The sequence below is a fragment of the Hypanus sabinus genome, unplaced genomic scaffold (genome assembly GCF_030144855.1).
Source record: "Hypanus sabinus isolate sHypSab1 unplaced genomic scaffold, sHypSab1.hap1 scaffold_926, whole genome shotgun sequence".
NCBI classification, from domain to species: Eukaryota; Metazoa; Chordata; class Chondrichthyes; order Myliobatiformes; family Dasyatidae; genus Hypanus; species Hypanus sabinus.
Genome location: NW_026781779.1, coordinates 7217 through 32131, shown reverse-complemented (window position 1 = coordinate 32131; position 24915 = coordinate 7217). Strand labels below are relative to the sequence as shown.

At 62.8% G+C, this 24915-nt stretch overlaps 1 protein-coding gene across 1 annotated transcript in view; it reads right to left on the bottom strand.

Moving 5' to 3' along the window:
- LOC132390481 (free fatty acid receptor 3-like) overlaps nucleotides 1–23935 on the bottom strand; it is a 153357-nt gene extending 129422 nt beyond the window's left edge. Inside the window, exon 1 of the mRNA XM_059963087.1 lies at nucleotides 23813–23935. The gene's annotated coding sequence lies outside the window, so the exon portion shown is untranslated. The remainder of the gene's footprint in view (nucleotides 1–23812) is intronic.
- Nucleotides 23936–24915: the final 980 nt, after the last annotated feature.

Below are 24915 nucleotides of genomic sequence, written 5' to 3'. Positions count from 1 at the left end.
GGACAGTGAGGGAACCGGACCGGACGAGGGACAGTGAGGGTACCGGACCGGACGAGGGACAGTGAGGGAACCGGACCGGAGGAGGGACAGTGAGGGAACCGGACCGGACGAGGGACAGTGAGGGTACCGGACCGGACGAGGGACAGTGAGGGAACCGGACCGGACGAGGGGCAGTGAGGGTACCGGACCGGAGGAGGGGCAGTGAGGGTACCGGACCGGAGGAGGGACAGTGAGGGGAACCGGACCGGACGAGGGACAGTGAGGGTACCGGACCGGAGGAGGGGCAGTGAGGGTACCGGACCGGAGGAGGGACAGTGAGGGAACCGGACCGGACGAGGGGCAGTGAGGGGTACCGGACCGGACGAGGGACAGTGAGGGAACCGGACCGGACGAGGGACAGTGATGGTACCGGACCGGAGGAGGGACAGTGAGGGTACCGGACCGGACGAGGGACAGTGAGGGTACCGGACCGGACGAGGGGCAGTGAGGGTCCCGGACCGGACGAGGGGCAGTGAGGGTACCGGACCGGACGAGGGACAGTGAGGGTACCGGACCGGACGAGGGACAGTGAGGGAACCGGACCGGAGGAGGGACAGTGAGGGTACCGGACCGGACGAGGGACAGTGAGGGTACCGGACCGGACGAGGGACAGTGAGGGTCCCGGACCGGACGAGGGACAGTGAGGGTACCGGACCGGACGAGGGACAGTGAGGGTACCGGACCGGACGAGGGACAGTGAGGGTACCGGACCGGACGAGGGACAGTGAGGGTCCCGGACCGGACGAGGGGCAGTGAGGTGAACCGGACCGGAGGAGGGGCAGTGAGGGTCCCGGACCGGACGAGGGGCAGTGAGGGTACCGGACCGGACGAGGGACAGTGAGGGTACCGGACCGGAGGAGGGACAGTGAGGGTACCGGACCGGACGAGGGACAGTGAGGGTACCGGACCGGAGGAGGGGCAGTGAGGGTACCGGACCGGACGAGGGACAGTGAGGGTACCGGACCGGACGAGGGGCAGTGAGGGTACCGGACTGGAGGAGGGACAGTGACCGGACCGGACGAGGGACAGTGAGGGTCCCGGACCGGACGAGGGACAGTGAGGGTACCGGACCGGAGGAGGGGCAGTGAGGGTACCGGACCGGACGAGGGACAGTGAGGGTACCGGACCGGACGAGGGGCAGTGAGGGAACCGGACCGGACGAGGGACAGTGAGGGAACCGGACCGGAGGAGGGGCAGTGAGGGTACCGGACCGGAGGAGGGACAGTGAGGGTCCCGGACCGGACGAGGGACAGTGAGGGAACCGGACCGGACGAGGGGCAGTGAGGGTACCGGACCGGAGGAGGGACAGTGAGGGTACCGGACCGGACGAGGGACAGTGAGGGTACCGGACCGGACGAGGGGCAGTGAGGGTACCGGACCGGAGGAGGGACAGTGAGGGAACCGGACCGGACGAGGGACAGTGAGGGTACCGGACCGGACGAGGGACAGTGAGGGTCCCGGACCGGGAAGGAGGGACAGTGAGGGTACCGGACCGGAGGAGGGACAGTGAGGGAACCGGACCGGACGAGGGACAGTGAGGGAACCGGACCGGACGAGGGACAGTGAGGGTCCCGGACCGGAGGAGGGACAGTGAGGGTACCGGACCGGAGGAGGGGCAGTGAGGGTACCGGACCGGACGAGGGGCAGTGAGGGTACAGGACCGGACGAGGGACAGTGAGGGTACCGGACCGGAGGAGGGCAGTGAGGGTACCGGACCGGAGGAGGGACAGTGAGGGAACCGGACCGGACGAGGGACAGTGAGGGAACCGGACCGGACGAGGGACAGTGAGGGTCCCGGACCGGAGGAGGGACAGTGAGGGTACCGGACCGGAGGAGGGGCAGTGAGGGTACCGGACCGGACGAGGGGCAGTGAGGGTACAGGACCGGACGAGGGACAGTGAGGGTACCGGACCGGACGAGGGACAGTGAGGGTACCGGACCGGACGAGGGGCAGTGAGGGTACAGGACCGGACGAGGGACAGTGAGGGTACCGGACCGGAGGAGGGGCAGTGAGGGAACCGGACCGGACGAGGGGCAGTGAGGGTACCGGACCGGAGGAGGGACAGTGAGGGTACCGGACCGGAGGAGGGACAGTGAGGGAACCGGACCGGAGGAGGGACAGTGAGGGTCCCGGACCGGACGAGGGGCAGTGAGGGTACTGGACCGGACGAGGGACAGTGAGGGAACCGGACCGGAGGAGGGACAGTGAGGGTACCGGACCGGACGAGGGACAGTGAGGGTACCGGACCGGAGGAGGGACAGTGAGGGTACCGGACCGGACGAGGGACAGTGAGGGAACCGGACCGGAGGAGGGGCAGTGAGGGTACCGGACCGGACGAGGGACAGTGAGGGAACCGGACCGGACGAGGGACAGTGAGGGAACCGGACCGGAGGAGGGACAGTGAGGGTACCGGACCGGACGAGGGACAGTGAGGGTACCGGACGCGGACGAGGGACAGTGAGGGTACCGGACCGGACGAGGGACAGTGAGGGTACCGGACCGGACGAGGGACAGTGAGGGTACAGGACCGGACGAGGGACAGTGAGGGAACTGGACCGGACGAGGGACAGTGAGGGTACCGGACCGGACGAGGGACAGTGAGGGAACCGGACCGGACGAGGGACAGTGAGGGAACCGGACCGGACGAGGGACAGTGAGGGTACCGGACCGGACGAGGGACAGTGAGGGAACCGGACCGGAGGAGGGACAGTGAGGGAACCGGACCGGAGGAGGGACAGTGAGGGTCCCGGACCGGACGAGGGGCAGTGAGGGAACCGGACCGGACGAGGGACAGTGAGGGAACCGGACCGGACGAGGGACAGTGAGGGTACCGGACCGGACGAGGGACAGTGAGGGTACCGGACCGGACGAGGGACAGTGAGGGTACCGGACCGGACGAGGGACAGTGAGGAACCGGACCGGACGAGGGACAGTGAGGGTACCGGACCGGACGAGGGACAGTGAGGGTACCGGACCGGACGAGGGACAGTGAGGGTACCGGACCGGACGAGGGACAGTGAGGGTACCGGACCGGACGAGGGACAGTGAGGGTACCGGACCGGACGAGGGGCAGTGAGGGTACCGGACTGGACGAGGGGCAGTGAGGGTACCGGACCGGAGGAGGGACAGTGAGGGTACCGGACCGGACGAGGGACAGTGAGGGTACCGGACCGGACGAGGGACAGTGAGGGTACCGGACCGGACGAGGGGCAGTGAGGGTACCGGACCGGAGGAGGGGCAGTGAGGGTACCGGACCGGACGAGGGGCAGTGAGGGTACCGGACCGGACGAGGGACAGTGAGGGAACCGGACCGGACGAGGGACAGTGAGGGTACCGGACCGGACGAGGGACAGTGAGGGTACCGGACCGGAGGAGGGGCAGTGAGGGTACCGGACCGGACGAGGGGCAGTGAGGGTACCGGACCGGATGAGGGACAGTGAGGGTACCGGACCGGACGAGGGACAGTGAGGGTACCGGACCGGAGGAGGGACAGTGAGGGAACCGGACCGGACGAGGGACAGTGAGGGTCCCGGACCGGACGAGGGGCAGTGAGGGTACCGGACCGGACGAGGGACAGTGAGGGTACCGGACCGGACGAGGGGCAGTGAGGGTACCGGACCGGAGGAGGGACAGTGAGGGTACCGGACCGGAGGAGGGGCAGTGAGGGTACCGGACCGGACGAGGGACAGTGAGGGTACCGGGACCGGACGAGGGGCAGTGAGGGAACCGGACCGGACGAGGGGCAGTGAGGGTACCGGACCGGACGAGGGACAGTGAGGGTCCCGGACCGGAGGAGGGACAGTGAGGGAACCGGACCGGACGAGGGACAGTGAGGGTACCGGACCGGACGAGGGACAGTGAGGGAACCGGACCGGAGGAGGGACAGTGAGGGAACCGGACCGGAGGAGGGGCAGTGAGGGTACCGGACCGGACGAGGGACAGTGAGGGAACCGGACCGGAGGAGGGACAGTGAGGGAACCGGACCGGACGAGGGGCAGTGAGGGAACTGGACCGGACGAGGGGCAGTGAGGGAACCGGACCGGACGAGGGGCAGTGAGGGAACCGGACCGGAGGAGGGACAGTGAGGGTACCGGACCGGAGGAGGGACAGTGAGGGTACCGGACCGGACGAGGGACAGTGAGGGTACCGGACCGGAGGAGGGGCAGTGAGGGAACCGGACCGGAGGAGGGACAGTGAGGGTACCGGACCGGAGGAGGGACAGTGAGGGTCCCGGACCGGACGAGGGACAGTGAGGGTACCGGACCGGACGAGGGACAGTGAGGGAACCGGACCGGACGAGGGACAGTGAGGGAACCGGACCGGAGGAGGGACAGTGAGGGTACCGGACCGGACGAGGGACAGTGAGGGAACCGGACCGGACGAGGGACAGTGAGGGAACCGGACCGGACGAGGGACAGTGAGGGAACCGGACCGGAGGAGGGACAGTGAGGGTACCGGACCGACGAGGGGCAGTGAGGGTACCGGACCGGAGGAGGGACAGTGAGGGAACCGGACCGGAGGAGGGACAGTGAGGGTACCGGACCGGAGGAGGGACAGTGAGGGAACCGGACCGGACGAGGGACAGTGAGGGAACCGGACCGGAGGAGGGACAGTGAGGGTACCGGACCGGAGGAGGGACAGTGAGGGAACCGGACCGGACGAGGGACAGTGAGGGTACCGGACCGGACGAGGGACAGTGAGGGTACCGGACCGGAGGAGGGGCAGTGAGGGTACCGGACCGGAGGAGGGGCAGTGAGGGTCCCGGACCGGACGAGGGGCAGTGAGGGTACCGGACCGGACGAGGGACAGTGAGGGTACCGGACCGGAGGAGGGACAGTGAGGGTACCGGACCGGAGGAGGGACAGTGAGGGTCCCGGACCGGAGGAGGGACAGTGAGGGAACCGGACCGGAGGAGGGGCAGTGAGGGTACCGGACCGGACGAGGGACAGTGATGGAACCGGACCGGACGAGGGACAGTGAGGGTACCGACCGGAGGAGGGACAGTGAGGGAACCGGACCGGAGGAGGGGCAGTGAGGGTACCGGACCGGACGAGGGACAGTGATGGAACCGGACCGGACGAGGGACAGTGAGGGAACCGGACCGGACGAGGGACAGTGAGGGAACCGGACCGGAGGAGGGACAGTGAGGGTACCGGACCGGAGGAGGGGCAGTGAGGGTACCGGACCGGACGAGGGACAGTGAGGGTCCCGGACCGGAGGAGGGACAGTGAGGGTACCGGACCGGACGAGGGGCAGTGAGGGTACCGGACCGGACGAGGGACAGTGAGGGTACCGGACCGGAGGAGGGACAGTGAGGGTACCGGACCGGACGAGGGACAGTGAGGGAACCGGACCGGACGAGGGACAGTGAGGGAACCGGACCGGAGGAGGGACAGTGAGGGTACCGGACCGGACGAGGGACAGTGAGGGTACAGGACCGGACGAGGGACAGTGAGGGTACCGGACCGGAGGAGGGGCAGTGAGGGAACCGGACCGGACGAGGGGCAGTGAGGGTACCGGACCGGACGAGGGACAGTGAGGGTACCGGACCGGACGAGGGACAGTGAGGGTACAGGACCGGACGAGGGACAGTGAGGGTACCGGACCGGACGAGGGACAGTGAGGGAACTGGACCGGAGGAGGGACAGTGAGGGTACCGGACCGGACGAGGGGCAGTGAGGGTACCGGACCGGACGAGGGGCAGTGAGGGTACCGGACCGGAGGAGGGGCAGTGAGGGTACCGGACCGGAGGAGGGGCAGTGAGGGAACCGGACCGGAGGAGGGACAGTGAGGGTACCGGACCGGACGAGGGACAGTGAGGGTACCGGACCAGACGAGGGACAGTGAGGGAACCGGACCGGACGAGGGACAGTGAGGGTACCGGACCGGACGAGGGACAGTGAGGGTCCCGGACCGGAGGAGGGACAGTGAGGGAACCGGACCGGACGAGGGGCAGTGAGGGTACCGGACCGGAGGAGGGGCAGTGAGGGTACCGGACCGGAGGAGGGACAGTGAGGGAACCGGACCGGACGAGGGACAGTGAGGGAACCGGACCGGACGAGGGACAGTGAGGGTACCGGACCGGACGAGGGACAGTGAGGGAACCGGACCGGACGAGGGACAGTGAGGGTACCGGACCGGAGGAGGGACAGTGAGGGTACAGGACCGGAGGAGGGACAGTGAGGGTCCCGGACCGGACGAGGGGCAGTGAGGGAACCGGACCGGACGAGGGGCAGTGAGGGTACCGGACCGGACGAGGGACAGTGAGGGTACCGGACCGGAGGAGGGGCAGTGAGGGAACCGGACCGGAGGAGGGACAGTGAGGGTACCGGACCGGACGAGGGACAGTGAGGGTACCGGACCGGACGAGGGACAGTGAGGGAACCGGACCGGAGGAGGGACAGTGAGGGTACCGGACCGGACGAGGGACAGTGAGGGTACCGGACCGGACGAGGGGCAGTGAGGGTACCGGACCGGACGAGGGACAGTGAGGGTACCGGACCGGAGGAGGGGCAGTGAGGGAACCGGACCGGACGAGGGGCAGTGAGGGTACCGGACCGGAGGAGGGACAGTGAGGGTACCGGACTGGACGAGGGACAGTGAGGGTACCGGACCGGAGGAGGGGCAGTGAGGGTACCGGACCGGACGAGGGACAGTGAGGGTACCGGACCGGACGAGGGACAGTGAGGGAACCGGACCGGACGAGGGACAGTGAGGGTACCGGACCGGAGGAGGGACAGTGAGGGTCCCGGACCGGACGAGGGACAGTGAGGGTACCGGACCGGACGAGGGACAGTGAGGGTACCGGACCGGAGGAGGGGCAGTGAGGGTACCGGACCGGAGGAGGGGCAGTGAGGGTACCGGACCGGAGGAGGGACAGTGAGGGAACCGGACCGGAGGAGGGACAGTGAGGGTCCCGGACCGGACGAGGGGCAGTGAGGGTCCCGGACCGGACGAGGGGCAGTGAGGGTACTGGACCGGACGAGGGACAGTGAGGGAACCGGACCGGACGAGGGACAGTGAGGGAACTGGACCGGACGAGGGACAGTGAGGGTACCGGACCGGAGGAGGGACAGTGAGGGTACCGGACCGGACGAGGGACAGTGAGGGTACCGGACCGGAGGAGGGACAGTGAGGGTACCGGACCGGACGAGGGACAGTGAGGGTACCGGACCGGAGGAGGGACAGTGAGGGTCCCGGACCGACGAGGGGCAGTGAGTGAACCGGACCGGAGGAGGGGTCAGTGAGGGTACCGGACCGGACGAGGGACAGTGAGGGTCCCGGACCGGAGGAGGGACAGTGAGGGAACCGGACCGGAGGAGGGGCAGTGAGGGTACCGGACCGGACGAGGGACAGTGAGGGAACCGGACCGGACGAGGGACAGTGAGGGAACCGGACCGGAGGAGGGACAGTGAGGGTACCGGACCGGACGAGGACAGTGAGGGTACCGGACCGGACGAGGGACAGTGAGGGTACCGGACCGGACGAGGGACAGTGAGGGTACCGGACCGGACGAGGGACAGTGAGGGTACAGGACCGGACGAGGGACAGTGAGGGAACCGGACCGGACGAGGGACAGTGAGGGTACCGGACCGGACGAGGGACAGTGAGGGTACCGGACCGGACGAGGGACAGTGAGGGAACCGGGACCGGACGAGGGACAGTGAGGGAACCGGACCGGACGAGGGACAGTGAGGGTACCGGACCGGAGGAGGGACAGTGAGGGAACCGGACCGGACGAGGGACAGTGAGGGAACCGGACCGGACGAGGGACAGTGAGGGTACCGGACCGGACGAGGGACAGTGAGGGTACCGGACCGGACGAGGGACAGTGAGGGTCCCGGACCGGAGGAGGGGCAGTGAGGGTCCCGGACCGGACGAGGGACAGTGAGGGTACCGGACCGGACGAGGGACAGTGAGGGTACCGGACCGGACGAGGGACAGTGAGGGTCCCGGACCGGAGGAGGGACAGTGAGGGTACCGGACCGGAGGAGGGGCAGTGAGGGTACCGGACCGGACGAGGGGCAGTGAGGGTACCGGACCGGAGGAGGGACAGTGAGGGAACCGGACCGGACGAGGGACAGTGAGGGTCCCGGACCGGACGAGGGGCAGTGAGGGTACCGGACCGGACGAGGGGCAGTGAGGGAACCGGACCGGAGGAGGGACAGTGAGGGAACCGGACCGGACGAGGGACAGTGAGGGTACCGGACCGGACGAGGGACAGTGAGGGTACCGGACCGGAGGAGGGGCAGTGAGGGTACCGGACCGGACGAGGGACAGTGAGGGTACCGGACCGGAGGAGGGACAGTGAGGGTCCCGGACCGGACGAGGGACAGTGAGGGTACCGGACCGGACGAGGGACAGTGAGGGTCCCGGACCGGACGAGGGGCAGTGAGGGTACCGGACCGGAGGAGGGACAGTGAGGGTACCGGACCGGACGAGGGACAGTGAGGGTACCGGACCGGACGAGGGACAGTGAGGGTACCGGACCGGACGAGGGACAGTGAGGGTACCGGACCGGACGAGGGACAGTGAGGGTACCGGACCGGACGAGGGACAGTGAGGGTACCGGACCGGACGAGGGACAGTGAGGGTACCGGACCGGAGGAGGGACAGTGAGGGAACCGGACCGGACGAGGGACAGTGAGGGTACCGGACCGGACGAGGGACAGTGAGGGTACCGGACCGGACGAGGGACAGTGAGGGTACCGGACCGGAGGAGGGGCAGTGAGGGAACCGGACCGGAGGAGGGACAGTGAGGGTCCCGGACCGGACGAGGGGCAGTGAGGGTCCCGGACCGGAGGAGGGACAGTGAGGGTCCCGGACCGGACGAGGGACAGTGAGGGTACCGGACCGGACGAGGGACAGTGAGGGTACCGGACCGGAGGAGGGGCAGTGAGGGAACCGGACCGGAGGAGGGACAGTGAGGGTACCGGACCGGACGAGGGACAGTGATGGAACCGGACCGGACGAGGGACAGTGAGGGTACCGGACCGGACGAGGGACAGTGAGGGTACCGGACCGGAGGAGGGACAGTGAGGGTACCGGACCGGAGGAGGGACAGTGAGGGAACCGGACCGGAGGAGGGACAGTGAGGGTACCGGACCGGACGAGGGACAGTGAGGGTCCCGGACCGGACGAGGGGCAGTGAGGGTACCGGACCAGAGGAGGGACAGTGAGGGTACCGGACCGGACGAGGGACAGTGAGGGTACCGGACCGGAGGAGGGACAGTGAGGGAACCGGACCGGACGAGGGACAGTGAGGGTACCGGACCGGAGGAGGGGCAGTGAGGGTACCGGACCGGAGGAGGGACAGTGAGGGTACCGGACCGGACGAGGGTCAGTGAGGGAACCGGACCGGACGAGGGGCAGTGAGGGAACCGGACCGGACGAGGGGCAGTGAGGGTACCGGACCGGACGAGGGACAGTGAGGGAACCGGACCGGAGGAGGGACAGTGAGGGTCCCGGACCGGACGAGGGGCAGTGAGGGTACCGGACCGGACGAGGGGCAGTGAGGGTACCGGACCGGACGAGGGACAGTGAGGGAACTGGACCGGACGAGGGACAGTGAGGGAACCGGACCGGACGAGGGACAGTGAGGGAACCGGACCGGAGGAGGGACAGTGAGGGAACCGGACCGGAGGAGGGACAGTGAGGGTACCGGACCGGACGAGGGGCAGTGAGGGTACCGGACCGGAGGAGGGACAGTGAGGGTCCCGGACCGGAGGAGGGACAGTGAGGGTACCGGACCGGACGAGGGACAGTGAGGGTACCGGACCGGACGAGGGACAGTGAGGGAACCGGACCGGACGAGGGGCAGTGAGGGTACCGGACCGGAGGAGGGGCAGTGAGGGTACCGGACCGGACGAGGGGCAGTGAGGGTACCGGACCGGACGAGGGACAGTGAGGGTACCGGACCGGACGAGGGACAGTGAGGGTACCGGACCGGACGAGGGGCAGTGAGGGAACCGGACCAGACGAGGGGCAGTGAGGGTACCGGACCGGACGAGGGACAGTGAGGGAACCGGACCGGACGAGGGGCAGTGAGGGTACCGGACCGGACGAGGGACAGTGAGGGTCCCGGACCGGAGGAGGGACAGTGAGGGTACCGGACCGGACGAGGGACAGTGAGGGTACCGGACTGGAGGAGGGACAGTGAGGGTACCGGACCGGAGGAGGGACAGTGAGGGTACCGGACCGGAGGAGGGACAGTGAGGGTACCGGACCGGACGAGGGGCAGTGAGGGTCCCAGACCGGACGAGGGACAGTGAGGGAACCGGACCGGAGGAGGGACAGTGAGGGAACCGGACCGGACGAGGGGCAGTGAGGGTACCGGACCGGACGAGGGACAGTGAGGGAACCGGACCGGAGGAGGGACAGTGAGGGTACCGGACCGGACGAGGGGCAGTGAGGGTCCCGGACCGGACGAGGGACAGTGAGGGTACCGGACCGGAGGAGGGACAGTGAGGGAACCGGACCGGAGGAGGGACAGTGAGGGTACCGGACCGGAGGAGGGACAGTGAGGGAACCGGACCGGACGAGGGACAGTGAGGGTCCCGGACCGGACGAGGGGCAGTGAGGGAACCGGACCGGACGAGGGGCAGTGAGGGTACCGGACCGGACGAGGGACAGTGAGGGTACCGGACCGGAGGAGGGACAGTGAGGGTACCGGACCGGACGAGGGGCAGTGAGGGTACCGGACCGGACGAGGGACAGTGAGGGAACCGGACCGGAGGAGGGGCAGTGAGGGAACCGGACCGGAGGAGGGACAGTGAGGGAACCGGACCGGACGAGGGACAGTGAGGGTACCGGACCGGAGGAGGGACAGTGAGGGTCCCGGACCGGACGAGGGACAGTGAGGGAACCGGACCGGACGAGGGACAGTGAGGGAACCGGACCGGACGAGGGACAGTGAGGGTACCGGACCGGACGAGGGACAGTGAGGGTACCGGACCGGACGAGGGACAGTGAGGGAACCGGACCGGAGGAGGGGCAGTGAGGGAACCGGACCGGACGAGGGACAGTGAGGGTACCGGACCGGAGGAGGGACAGTGAGGGTACCGGACCGGACGAGGGGCAGTGAGGGTACCGGACCGGACGAGGGGCAGTGAGGGTACCGGACCGGACGAGGGACAGTGAGGGTACCGGACCGGACGAGGGGCAGTGAGGGTACCGGACCGGACGAGGGACAGTGAGGGAACCGGACCGGACGAGGGACAGTGAGGGTCCCGGACCGGAGGAGGGACAGTGAGGGTACCGGACCGGACGAGGGACAGTGAGGGTCCCGGACCGGAGGAGGGACAGTGAGGGAACCGGACCGGACGAGGGGCAGTGAGGGTACCGGACCGGACGAGGGACAGTGAGGGTACCGGACCGGACGAGGGACAGTGAGGGTCCCGGACCGGAGGAGGGACAGTGAGGGTACCGGACCGGACGAGGGACAGTGAGGGTACCGGACCGGACGAGGGACAGTGAGGGTACCGGACCGGAGGAGGGACAGTGAGGGTCCCGGACCGGACGAGGGGCAGTGAGGGTACCGGACCGGAGGAGGGACAGTGAGGGTCCCGGACCGGAGGAGGGACAGTGAGGGAACCGGACCGGAGGAGGGACAGTGAGGGAACCGGACCGGACGAGGGACAGTGAGGGTACCGGACCGGACGAGGGACAGTGAGGGTACCGGACCGGACGAGGGGCAGTGAGGGTACCGGACCGGACGAGGGACAGTGAGGGTACCGGACCGGACGAGGGGCAGTGAGGGTACCGGACCGGAGGAGGGACAGTGAGGGTACCGGACCGGAGGAGGGACAGTGAGGGTCCCGGACCGGAGGAGGGACAGTGAGGGTCCCGGACCGGACGAGGGGCAGTGAGGGTACCGGACCGGAGGAGGGACAGTGAGGGAACCGGACCGGAGGAGGGGCAGTGAGGGAACCGGACCGGACGAGGGACAGTGAGGGTACCGGACCGGACGAGGGACAGTGAGGGAACCGGACCGGACGAGGGGCAGTGAGGGTCCCGGACCGGAGGAGGGACAGTGAGGGTACCGGACCGGACGAGGGACAGTGAGGGTACCGGACCGGACGAGGGGCAGTGAGGGTCCCGGACCGGAGGAGGGGCAGTGAGGGTACCGGACCGGACGAGGGACAGTGAGGGTACCGGACCGGAGGAGGGGCAGTGAGGGAACCGGACCGGACGAGGGACAGTGAGGGAACCGGACCGGAGGAGGGACAGTGAGGGAACCGGACCGGACGAGGGACAGTGAGGGTACCGGACCGGAGGAGGGACAGTGAGGGAACCGGACCGGACGAGGGACAGTGAGGGTCCCGGACCGGAGGAGGGACAGTGAGGGAACCGGACCGGACGAGGGACAGTGAGGGTCCCGGACCGGAGGAGGGACAGTGAGGGAACCGGACCGGACGAGGGACAGTGAGGGTACCGGACCGGAGGAGGGACAGTGAGGGTACCGGACCGGAGGAGGGGCAGTGAGGGTCCCGGACCGGAGGAGGGACAGTGAGGGTACCGGACCGGAGGAGGGGCAGTGAGGGTCCCGGACCGGAGGAGGGGCAGTGAGGGTACCGGACCGGACGAGGGACAGTGAGGGTACCGGACCGGACGAGGGACAGTGAGGGAACCGGACCGGAGGAGGGACAGTGAGGGAACCGGACCGGAGGAGGGGCAGTGAGGGTCCCGGACCGGACGAGGGACAGTGAGGGAACCGGACCGGACGAGGGACAGTGAGGGTCCCGGACCGGACGAGGGACAGTGAGGGAACCGGACCGGAGGAGGGACAGTGAGGGTACCGGACCGGAGGAGGGGCAGTGAGGGTCCCGGACCGGAGGAGGGGCAGTGAGGGTACCGGACCGGACGAGGGACAGTGAGGGTACCGGACCGGACGAGGGACAGTGAGGGAACCGGACCGGAGGAGGGACAGTGAGGGAACCGGACCGGAGGAGGGGCAGTGAGGGTCCCGGACCGGAGGAGGGACAGTGAGGGTACCGGACCGGACGAGGGGCAGTGAGGGTCCCGGACCGGACGAGGGACAGTGAGGGAACCGGACCGGAGGAGGGGCAGTGAGGGTACCGGACCGGAGGAGGGACAGTGAGGGTCCCGGACCGGACGAGGGACAGTGAGGGTACCGGACCGGAGGAGGGGCAGTGAGGGAACCGGACCGGACGAGGGGCAGTGAGGGTACCAGACCGGACGAGGGACAGTGAGGGAACTGGACCAGACGAGGGACAGTGAGGGTACCGGACCGGAGGAGGGGCAGTGAGGGTCCCGGACCGGACGAGGGACAGTGAGGGAACCGGACCGGACGAGGGGCAGTGAGGGTCCCGGACCGGACGAGGGAGATTCACTCTGTGTCTGACCCCGGGAGTGTGTGATGGGACGGTGTGGAGGGAGATTCACTCTGTGTCTGACCCTGGGAGTGTGTGATGGGACGGTGTGGAGGGAGATTCACTCTGTGTCTGACCCCGGGAGTGTGTGATGGGACGGTGTGGAGGGAGATTCACTCTGTGTCTGACCCTGGGAGTGTGTGATGGGACGGTGTGGAGGGAGATTCACTCTGTGTCTGACCCCGGGAGTGTGTGATGGGACGGTGTGGAGGGAGATTCACTCTGTGTCTGACCCCGGGAGAGTGTGATGGGACGGTGTGGAGGGAGATTCACTCTGTGTCTGACCCCGGGAGTGTGTGATGGGCCGGTGTGGAGGGAGATTCACTCTGTGTCTGAGACCAGGAGTGTATGATGGGACGGTGTGGAGGGAGATTCGCTCTGTGTCTGACCCCGGGAGTGTGTGATGGGACGGTGTGGAGAGAGAGTCACTTTGTGTCTGACCCTGGCAGTGTGTGATGGGACGGTGTGGAGGGAGATTCATTCTGTGTCTGACCCCGGGAGTGTGTGATGGGACGGTGTGGAGGGAGATTCGCTCTGTGTCTCACTCTGGGAGGGTGTGATGGGATGGTATGGAGGGAGATTCATTCTGTGTCTGACCCCGGGAGTGTGTGATGGGACAGTGTGGAGGGAGATTCACTCTGTGTCTGTCCCCGGGAGTGTGTGATGGGACAGTGCAGAGGGAGATTCACTCTGTGTCTGACCCCGGGAGTGTGTGATGGGACGGAGTGGAGGGAGATTCACTCTGTGCCTGACCCTGGGAGTGTGTGATGGGACGGTCTGGAGGGAGATTCACTCTCTGTCTGACCCTCCGGAGTGTGTGATGGGATGGAGTGGAGAGAGATTCGCTCTGTGACTGACTCTGGGAGTGTGGGATGGGATGGTGTGGAGGGAGATTCACTCTGTTTGTGACCCTGGGAGTGTGTGGTGGGACGGTGTGTAGGGAGATTTTCTGTTTGTCTGACCACGGGAGTGTGTAATGGGATGGTGTGTAGGGAGCTTCACTCTGTGTCTGACGCCAGGAGTGTATGATGGGACAGGGTGGAGGAAGGTACATTCTGTGTCTGTCCATGTGAGTGTGTGATGGGACAGTGTGGAGGGAGATTCACACTGTGTCTGACCCCGGGAGTGTGTGATGGGACAGTGTGGAGGGAGATTCACTCTATGTCTGTCCCCTGGATTGTGTGATGGGACAGTGCAGAGGGAGATTCACTCTGTGTCTGACACCGGGAGTGTGTGATGGGATGGTATGGAGGGAGATTCACTCTGTATCTCACCCCACGAGTGTGTGATGGGACAGTGTGGAGTGAGATTCACTCTGTGTCTGACCCTCGGAGTGCGTGATGGGACAGTGTGGGGGGCGTTTCACTCTGTGTCTGACCCCGGGAGTGTGTAATCGGATGGTGTGAAGGGAGATTCATGTTATGACTGACCCTGAGAGTGTGTGATGGGATGGTGTGGAGGGAGATTCACTCTGTTTCTGACCCCAGGAGTGTGTGATGGTACGGTATGGAGGGAAATTCTCTCTGTGTCTGTCCCTGGGAGTCTGTGATGGCACAGTGTGGAGGGAGATTCACTCTGTGTCTGACACCGGGAGTGTGTGATGGGTCAGTGTGGAGGGAGATTCGATCTGTGTCTGACCCCGGGAGTGTGTGATGGGACGGTGTGGAGGGAGTTCACTCTGTGTCTGACCCCAGGAGTGTGTGATGGGAGGGTGTGGAGGGAAATTCTCTCTGTGTCTGTCGCTGGGAGTCTGTGATGGCACAGTGTGGAGGGAGATTCACTCTGTGTCTGACACCGGGAGTGTGTGATGGGATGGTATGGAGGGAGATTCACTCTGTGTCTCACCCCATGAGTGTGTGATGGGACAGTGTGGGGGGCGTTTCACTCTGTGTCTGACCCTCAGAATGTGTGATGGGACAGTGTGGAACGAGCTGTACTCTGTGTCTGAACCTCGGAGTGCGTGATGGGACAGTGTGGGGGTCGTTTCACTCTGTGTCTGACCCCGGGAGTGTGTAATCGGATGGTGTGAAGGGAGATTCATGTTATGACTGACCCTGGGAGTGTGTGATGGGATGGTGTGGAGGGAGATTCACTCTGTTTCTGACCCCAGGAGTGTGTGATGGGAGGGTATGGAGGGAAATTCTCTCTGTGTCTGTCCCTGGGAGTCTGTGATGGCACAGTGTGGAGGGAGATTCACTCTGTGTCTGACCCTGGCAGTGTGTGATGGGACGGTTTGGGGTGTGATTCACTATGTGTCTGACCCTGAGAGTGTGTGATGGGACGGTGTGGAGGGAGATTCATTCTGTGTCTGACCCCGGGTGTGTGTGATGGGACAGTGTGGAGGGAGATTCGCTCTGTGTCAGACTCTGGGAGTGTGTGATGGGACGGTGTGGAGGGAGATTCACTTTGTGTCTGACCCTGGCAGTGTGTGATGGGACGGTTTGGGGTGTGATTCACTATGTGTCTGACCCTGGGAGTGTGTGATGGGACGGTGTGGAGGGAGATTCGCTCTGTGTCTGACCCCGGGAGTGTGAATTGGGACGGCGTGGAGGGAGATTCGCTCTGTGACTGACTCTGGGAGTGTGGGATGGGATGGTGTGGAGGGAGATTCACTCTGTTTCTGACCCTGGGAGTGTGTGATGGGACGGTGTGGAGGGAGATTCACTCTGTTTCTGACCCCGGGAGTGTGTGGTGGGACGGTGTGTAGGGAGATTTTCTGTTTGTCTGACCACGGGAGTGTGTAATGGGATGGTGTGGAGGGAGCTTCACTCTGTGTCTGACGCCAGGAGTGTATGATGGGACAGGGTGGAGGGAGGTACATTCTGTGTCTGTCCATGTGAGTGTGTGATGGGACGTAGTGGAGGGAGATTCACTCTGTGTCTGCCCGCGGGAGTCTGTGATGGGAAGGTGTGGAGTGAGATTCACTCTGTGTCTGACCCTCAGAGTGTGTGATGGGACAGTGTGGAGGGAGATTCACACTGTGTCTGACACCGGGAGTGTGTGATGGGACAGTGTGGAGGGAGATTCACTCTGTGTCTGTCCACGGGAGTGTGTGATGGGACGGTGTGGAGGGAGTCTCACTCTGTGTCTGACTCTGGGAGTGTGTGATGGGACGGTGTGGAGGGAGATTCACTCTGTGTCTGACCCTGGGAGAGTGTGATGGGACGGTGTCGAGGGAGTCTCACTCTGTGTCTGACCCCGGGAGTGTGTGATGGGACGGTGTGGAGGGAGATTCACTCTGTGTCTGACCCCGGGAGTGTGTGATGGGACAGTGTGGAGGGAGATTCACTCTGTGTCTGACCCCGGGAGTGTGTGATGAGACAGTGTGGAGGGAGATTCACTCTGTGTCTGACCACAGGAGTGTGTGATGGGACGGTGTGGAGGCAGATTCACTCTGTGTCTGACCCCGGGAGTGTGTGATGGGACGGTTTGGAGGGAGTCTCACTCTGTGTCTGACTCTGGGAGTGTGTGATGGGACGGTGTGGAGGGAGATTCACTCTGTGTCTGACCCCGGGAGTGTGTGATGGGACAGTGTGGAGGGAGATTCACACTGTGTCTGACCCGGGGAGTCTGTGATGGGACAGTGTGGAGGTTGATTCACTCTGTGTCTGACCCCGGGAGTGTGTGATGGGATGGTGTGGAGGGAGCCTCACTCTGTGTCTGACTCTGGGAGTGTGTGATGGGACAATGTGGAGGGAGAGTCGCTTTGTGTCTGACCCTGGGTGTGTGTGATGCGACAGTGTGGAGGGAGATTCACTCTGTGTCTGACCCTGGGAGTGTGTGATGGGACAGTGTGGAGGGAGATTCACTCTGTGTCTGACCCTGGGTGTGTGTGTTGGGACGGTGTGGAGGGAGATTCACTCTGTGTCTGACCCTGGGAGTGTGTGATTGGACAGTGTGGAGGGAGATTCACTCTGTGTCTGACCCTGGGAGTGTGTGATGGGATGGTGTGGAGGGAGATTCACTCTGTGTCTGACCCTGGGAGAGTGTGATGGGACGGTGTGGAGGGAGATTCACTCTGTGTCTGACCCTGGGAGTGTGTGATGGGACGGTGTGGAGGGAGATTCACTCTGTGTCTGACCCCGGGAGTGTGTGATGGGACGGTGTGGAGGGAGATTCACTCTGTGTCTGACCCCGGGAGTGTGTGATGGGACGGTGTGGAGGGAGATTCACTCTGTGTCTGACCCCGGGTGTGTGTGATGCGACAGTGTGGAGGGAGATTCACTCTGTGTCTGACCCCGGGAGTGTGTGATGGGATGGTGTGGAGGGAGATTCACTCTGTGTCTGACCCTGGGAGAGTGTGATGGGACGGTGTGGAGGGAGATTCACTCTGTGTCTGACCCCGGGTGTGTGTGATGCGACAGTGTGGAGGGAAATTCTCTCTGTGTCTGTCGCTGGGAGTCTGTGATGGCACAGTGTGGAGGGAGATTCACTCTGTGTCTGACACCGGGAGTGTGTGATGGGATGGTATGGAGGGAGATTCACTCTGTGTCTCACCCCATGAGTGTGTGATGGGACAGTGTGGGGGGCGTTTCACTCTGTGTCTGACCCTCAGAATGTGTGATGGGACAGTGTGGAACGAGCTGTACTCTGTGTCTGAACCTCGGAGTGCGTGATGGGACAGTGTGGGGGTCGTTTCACTCTGTGTCTGACCCCGGGAGTGTGTAATCGGATGGTGTGAAGGGAGATTCATGTTATGACTGACCCTGGGAGTGTGTGATGGGATGGTGTGGAGGGAGATTCACTCTGTTTCTGACCCCAGGAGTGTGTGATGGGAGGGTATGGAGGGAAATTCTCTCTGTGTCTGTCCCTGGGAGTCTGTGATGGCACAGTGTGGAGGGAGATTCACTCTGTGTCTGACCCTGGCAGTGTGTGATGGGACAGTTTGGGGTGTGATTCACTATGTGTCTGACCCTGAGAGTGTGTGATGGGACGGTGTGGAGGGAGATTCATTCTGTGTCTGACCCCGGGTGTGTGTGATGGGACAGTGTGGAGGGAGATTCGCTCTGTGTCAGACTCTGGGAGTGTGTGATGGGACGGTGTGGAGGGAGATTCACTTTGTGTCTGACCCTGGCAGTGTGTGATGGGACGGTTTGGGGTGTGATTCACTATGTGTCTGACCCTGGGAGTGTGTGATGGGACGGTGTGGAGGGAGATTCGCTCTGTGTCTGACCCCGGGAGTGTGAATTGGGACGGTGTGGAGGGAGATTCGCTCTGTGACTGACTCTGGGAGTGTGGGATGGGATGGTGTGGAGGGAGATTCACTCTGTTTCTGACCCTGGGAGTGTGTGATGGGACGGTGTGGAGGGAGATTCACTCTGTTTCTGACCCCGGGAGTGTGTGGTGGGACGGTGTGTAGGGAGATTTTCTGTTTGTCTGACCACGGGAGTGTGTAATGGGATGGTGTGGAGGGAGCTTCACTCTGTGTCTGACGCCAGGAGTGTATGATGGGACAGGGTGGAGGGAGGTACATTCTGTGTCTGTCCATGTGAGTGTGTGATGGGACGTAGTGGAGGGAGATTCACTCTGTGTCTGCCCGCGGGAGTCTGTGATGGGAAGGTGTGGAGTGAGATTCACTCTGTGTCTGACCCTCAGAGTGTGTGATGGGACAGTGTGGAGGGAGATTCACACTGTGTCTGACACCGGGAGTGTGTGATGGGACAGTGTGGAGGGAGATTCACTCTGTGTCTGTCCACGGGAGTGTGTGATGGGACGGTGTGGAGGGAGTCTCACTCTGTGTCTGACTCTGGGAGTGTGTGATGGGACGGTGTGGAGGGAGATTCACTCTGTGTCTGACCCTGGGAGAGTGTGATGGGACGGTGTCGAGGGAGTCTCACTCTGTGTCTGACCCCGGGAGTGTGTGATGGGACGGTGTGGAGGGAGATTCACTCTGTGTCTGACCCCGGGAGTGTGTGATGGGACAGTGTGGAGGGAGATTCACTCTGTGTCTGACCCCGGGAGTGTGTGATGGGACAGTGTGGAGGGAGATTCACTCTGTGTCTGACCACAGGAGTGTGTGATGGGACGGTGTGGAGGCAGATTCACTCTGTGTCTGACCCCGGGAGTGTGTGATGGGACGGTTTGGAGGGAGTCTCACTCTGTGTCTGACTCTGGGAGTGTGTGATGGGACGGTGTGGAGGGAGATTCACTCTGTGTCTGACCCCGGGAGTGTGTGATGGGACAGTGTGGAGGGAGATTCACACTGTGTCTGACCCGGGGAGTCTGTGATGGGACAGTGTGGAGGTTGATTCACTCTGTGTCTGACCCCGGGAGTGTGTGATGGGATGGTGTGGAGGGAGCCTCACTCTGTGTCTGACTCTGGGAGTGTGTGATGGGACAATGTGGAGGGAGAGTCGCTTTGTGTCTGACCCTGGGTGTGTGTGATGCGACAGTGTGGAGGGAGATTCACTCTGTGTCTGACCCCGGGAGTGTGTGATGGGATGGTGTGGAGGAAGATTCACTCTGTGTCTGACCCTGGGAGAGTGTGATGGGACGGTGTGGAGGGAGATTCACTCTGTGTCTGACCCCGGGTGTGTGTGATGCGACAGTGTGGAGGGAGATTCACTCTGTGTCTGACCCCGGGAGTGTGTGATGGGATGGTGTGGAGGGAGATTCACTCTGTGTCTGACCCTGGGAGAGTGTGATGGGATGGTGTGGAGGGAGATTCACTCTGTGTCTGACCCTGGGAGAGTGTGATGGGACGGTGTGGAGGGAGATTCACTCTGTGTCTGACCCCGGGAGTGTGTGATGGGACGGTGTGGAGGGAGATTCACTCTGTGTCTGACCCTGGGAGTGTGTGATGGGACGGTGTGGAGGGAGATTCACTCTGTGTCTGACCCCGGGAGTGTGTGATGGGACGGAGTGGAGGGAGATTCACTCTGTGTCTGACCCTGGGAGAGTGTGATGGGACGGTGTGGAGGGAGATTCACTCTGTGTCTGACCCTGGGAGTGTGTGATGCGACAGTGTGGAGTGTGCTTAACTCAGAGTTTGATCCTGGGAGTAGTGAGAGGAGGTGTTAAGTGAGCTTTTTCCACAGCATTCCCTCCTCTCTGTTCCTCCTGCAGTATAACAACCTCCCCTTGCCACCTTCTGCTGTAATCCTGTCTCTGCAGTCTGCCCACCCCACTTCCTGCCAGTGCTGATATATTGTTTGTCGATGACCCATTCCTGAGTGAGGGAGTACCCAAATCAGTGAGGTATCACCAGACCCCACACAGCAGGAATTGGTTAATAATCGGCTGTTTGTTCAGCCACAACAGTGCGTGTGGGTGCTGGATGTTGTCTGGCCCTCCTCTAATCAGTTGGTGATAACGGCATTGTGCACTCCTACATCAACAGTTCACAGGTGACTGCTTTCTGCTCGGCTCTGGGCACAGGTCACATTGCAACCGGCAAAGCCCCTCCACCTGGGTCCCTCCCTGGAGGGGCGGAGCTGTCTTTACCCCCAACCGTAGGGGCAATGTCAAAATCTCTGGGAACAGGTCTGAGGTGAGAGAGGGGAAGTTGAAAGGAGGTAAATTTTTTTTACAGGGAGTGGTAGGTGCCTGGAGTGTGCTGGTGGAGGAGGATCTAATCGAGGTATTTATGAAGCTGTTCGACCATCGGATTGAGGATCGGAAGCAGCCCACTCAGCCCATCGAGTCTGCATCCCTCTCAACCTCACTTTTCTGCCACCCTCTGACCTCCTAACTGACAGAGAACCTCTCAGCTCAGCCCGATGACTTGTCCTCCACAGTTGTCTGTGGCAATGAACCCTGCATATTCCTGGCTGGAGAAATCTCTCCACTAAGGGATGTCTTTCCACTAAGAGGCTGTACTGTCTCTTCCTAGACTCCCCCTGTAGAGGAATCCTCCTCTGCACTATCGTCCTTCTCTATCTAGACCTTTCAATATTCTGTATTTCCCTCCCTGACATTATTCTGAAATATTCTGAAACAGGCCCTGAGACATCAAACACACCTTATACCTTAACCCTTTCATTCCCAGAATCATTCTTGTCAACCACTCCTGGACTCTCTCCAATGCCAGCACATCTTTTCTTAGATAAGGGGCCCAAAACTGCTTGCAAAACTCCAAGTGTATCAGACCAATGCCTTCTAAAGCCTCAGTATTACACCCTTGCTTTTATATTCTCGTCCTCTCAAAATGAATGTGAACATTGCACTTGCCTCCCTCACCAATGAGTCAACCTGCAAATTAACCTTTCAGGAATTCTGCCAGTCCCTTTGAAACTTCAATTACTGAATTCGTGATTGATAAGAAAATAGTCTACGCCTTCATTCTTTCTACCAAAATGCATAACCAAACACTTCCCTATTCTATATTCCATCTGCTTTGCCAACCCCGCCCTCCTGCCTGGTGTCCCTGACTCAGTCAGTCTTCGGTTCCACATCCCCACTCCATCTCTGAGGCCGAGGACCGAACGCCTTATTCCATCTGGGCACGCCTCAGGCTATGCCCTTGGTGTTGACTCCAACCAGCTTGGTAATGGGAACAGGCCAAGGCTTCTGCCTATTGTCTATTTGTAATATGATCTCAGAATCTATTTCCACAGACATTCTGGACCTTTCATGCCTCTTTTTTGATTGCCCTGTCCAACTGCTCCATCACCCTGCCAGGAAGGTAGTGTCAGCAATGTCTGGTCACCAACCTCAATATAGACCCAGCTCCTCCAACTGCACCCCTCTCTTTCCCACAGCAGCTGACGTGAAATGTAAGCTCCCGCCTCCACAGATGCTGCCTGGCCTGCTGAGTGTTTTCCTGCTTTCTGTTTATATTTCCAGTCTCCGTGTCCCTGGGTCAGGCCCACACCGGGAGCACCGTGTACAGTTCCAGTCTCCGTGTCCCTGTGTCAGACCCACACCGGGAGCACCGTGTACAGTTCCAGTCTCCGTGTCCCTGTGTCAGACCCACACCGGGAGCACCGTGCACAGTTCCAGTCTACTTATCCCTGGGTCAGACCCCACACCGGGAGCACCGTGCACAGTCCCAGTCTCCGTGTCCCTGGGTCAGACCCACACCGGGAGCACCGTGCACAGTCCCAGTCTCCGTGTCCCTGTGTCAGACCTACACCAGGAGCACCGTGCACAGTTCCAGTCTACTTATCTCTGGGTCAGACCCACACCGGGAGCACCGTGCACAGTCCCAGTCTCCGTGTCCCTGGGTCAGACCCACACCAGGAGCACCGTGCACAGTCCCAGTCTCCGTGTCCCTGTGTCAGACCCACACCGGGAGCACCATGCACAGTTCCAGTCTACTTATCTCAGGGTCAGACCCACACCGGGAGCACCCTACACAGTTCCAGTCTCCGTGTCTCTGGGTCAGACCCACATCAAGAGCACCGTACACAGTTCCAGTCTCCGTGTCCCTGGGTCAGACCCACACCGTGAGCACCGTGCACAGTTCCAGTCTCCGTCTCCCTGGGTCAGACCCACACTGGGAGCACCATGCTCTGTTCCAGTCTCCGTGTCCCTGGGTCAGACCCACACCGGGAGCACCGTGCACAGTTCCAGTCTCCGTATCCCTGGGTCAGACCCACACTGTGAGCACCGTGCACAGTTCCAGTCTCCGTGTCTCTGGGTCAGACCCACACCGGGAGCACCGTGCACATTTCCAGTCTCCGTGTCCCTGGGTCAGACCCACACCAGGAGCACCATGCACAGTTCCAGTCTCCGTGTCCCTGGGTCAGACCCACACCGGGAGCACCGTACACATTTCCAGTCTCCGTGTCCCTGGGTCAGACCCACACTGGGAGCACCGTGCACAGTTCCAGTCTCCGTGTCCCTGGGTCAGACCCACACCAGGAGCACCGTGCACAGTTCCAGTCTCCGTGTCCCTGGGTCAGACCCACACTGGGAGCACCGTGCACAGTTCCAGTCTCCGTGTCCCTGGGTCAGACCCACACCGGGAGCACCGTGCACATTTCCAGTCTCCGTGTCCCTGGGTCAGACCCACACCAGGAGCACCGTGCACAGTTCCAGTCTCTGTATCCCTGGGTCAGACCCACACTGGGAGCTCCGTACACAGTTTCAGTCTCTGTGTCCCTGGGTCAGACCCACACCGGGAGCACCGTGCACAGTTCCAGTCTCCGTGTCCCTGGGTCAGACCCACACCGGAAATAGAAACAGAGAAAACCTTCAGCACAATACAGGCCCTTCAGCCCACAAATTTGTACTGAACATGTCCCTACCTTAGAAATTACTAGGCTTATCCATCGCCCTCTATTTTTCTGAGCTCCGTGTACCTGTCTAAAAGTCTCTTAAAAGACCTTATAGTATCCGCCTCTTTCTTTTTTTCTTTTTTATGTGTAAATCTCCCTCTCCCCACCAATCCATCTCTTTCCCCTCTCCATTTCTACCTCCCCTGAACCCGGAATTTCACCTCTGTTCCTTGTCTTGTTGCTGCTCCTTCTCTCTCTCTCTCTCGTTCACTCCTCCAGAGTTTTCTCACTCTTGGCCAAGGGAGGCCAGACACTCAGCATCGTCGTGTTCCCAGGAGCCCCTGTAGAGATGGAGAGACACATTAGGGTCAGTGAATTTGCCACAAATGATCGGTCTAACCGACTGGCCCGTGCGTGTCGAAGAACATGCCTTGCCAAGCTTTGGCCCTTATTGTCAGCAGGCCCATCTGTCGCTGTTGATTTTATGAATTATTTTTGTTTACTCAGCTAAGGGTTGGCGATAACTATTATGTATTAACAACCTGTGAATTTGCCACTCCACATTCTAACAAGGGCGGTATCTGCTGGAACGGATGCTCAGATACAGGCGGACAGTTCCCTTCCCACTCTCTCCGACACTGCCTACTGAGCCGCATCTTCAACTTCTGTGGTTTCCCATCTTGTGCCTCTCGATTCTGCCAGAATCTCTCTCGCCCCACATCAGCCCCCTCCCTCCCCACATCAGCCCCCTCTCTCCCCACATCAGCCCCTCTCCGTCTGCCGTCTGAACTCTCCACACTCTCATTCCCACTGTCTGTCCTCTACCGTCTGAACTCTCCACACTCTCATTCCCACTGTCTGTCCTCTACGTCTGAACTCTCCACACATCAGCCTCTCTCTCTCCACATCAGCCTCTCTCTCCCCACATCAGCCCCTCTCCCTCCCCGCATCAGCCCCCCTCTCTCCTCACATCAGCCACTCTCTCTCCACATCAGCCTCTCTCTCCCCACATCAGCCCCTCTCCCTCCCCACATCAGCCCCTCTCTCTCCTCACATCAGCCCCTCTCTCTCCTCACATCAGCCTCTCTCTCTCTTCACATCAGCCCCTCTCCCCACATCAGCCCCTCTCTCTCCCCACATCAGCCCCTCTCTCTCCTCACATCAGCCCCTCTCTCTCCCCACATCAGCCCGTCTCCCTCCTCACATCAGCCCCTCTCTCTCCCCACATCAGCCCCTCTCTCCCCACATCAGCCCCTCTCTCTCCTCACATCAGCCTCCCTCTCTCTTCACATCAGCCTCTCTCTCTCCCCACATCAGCCCCTCT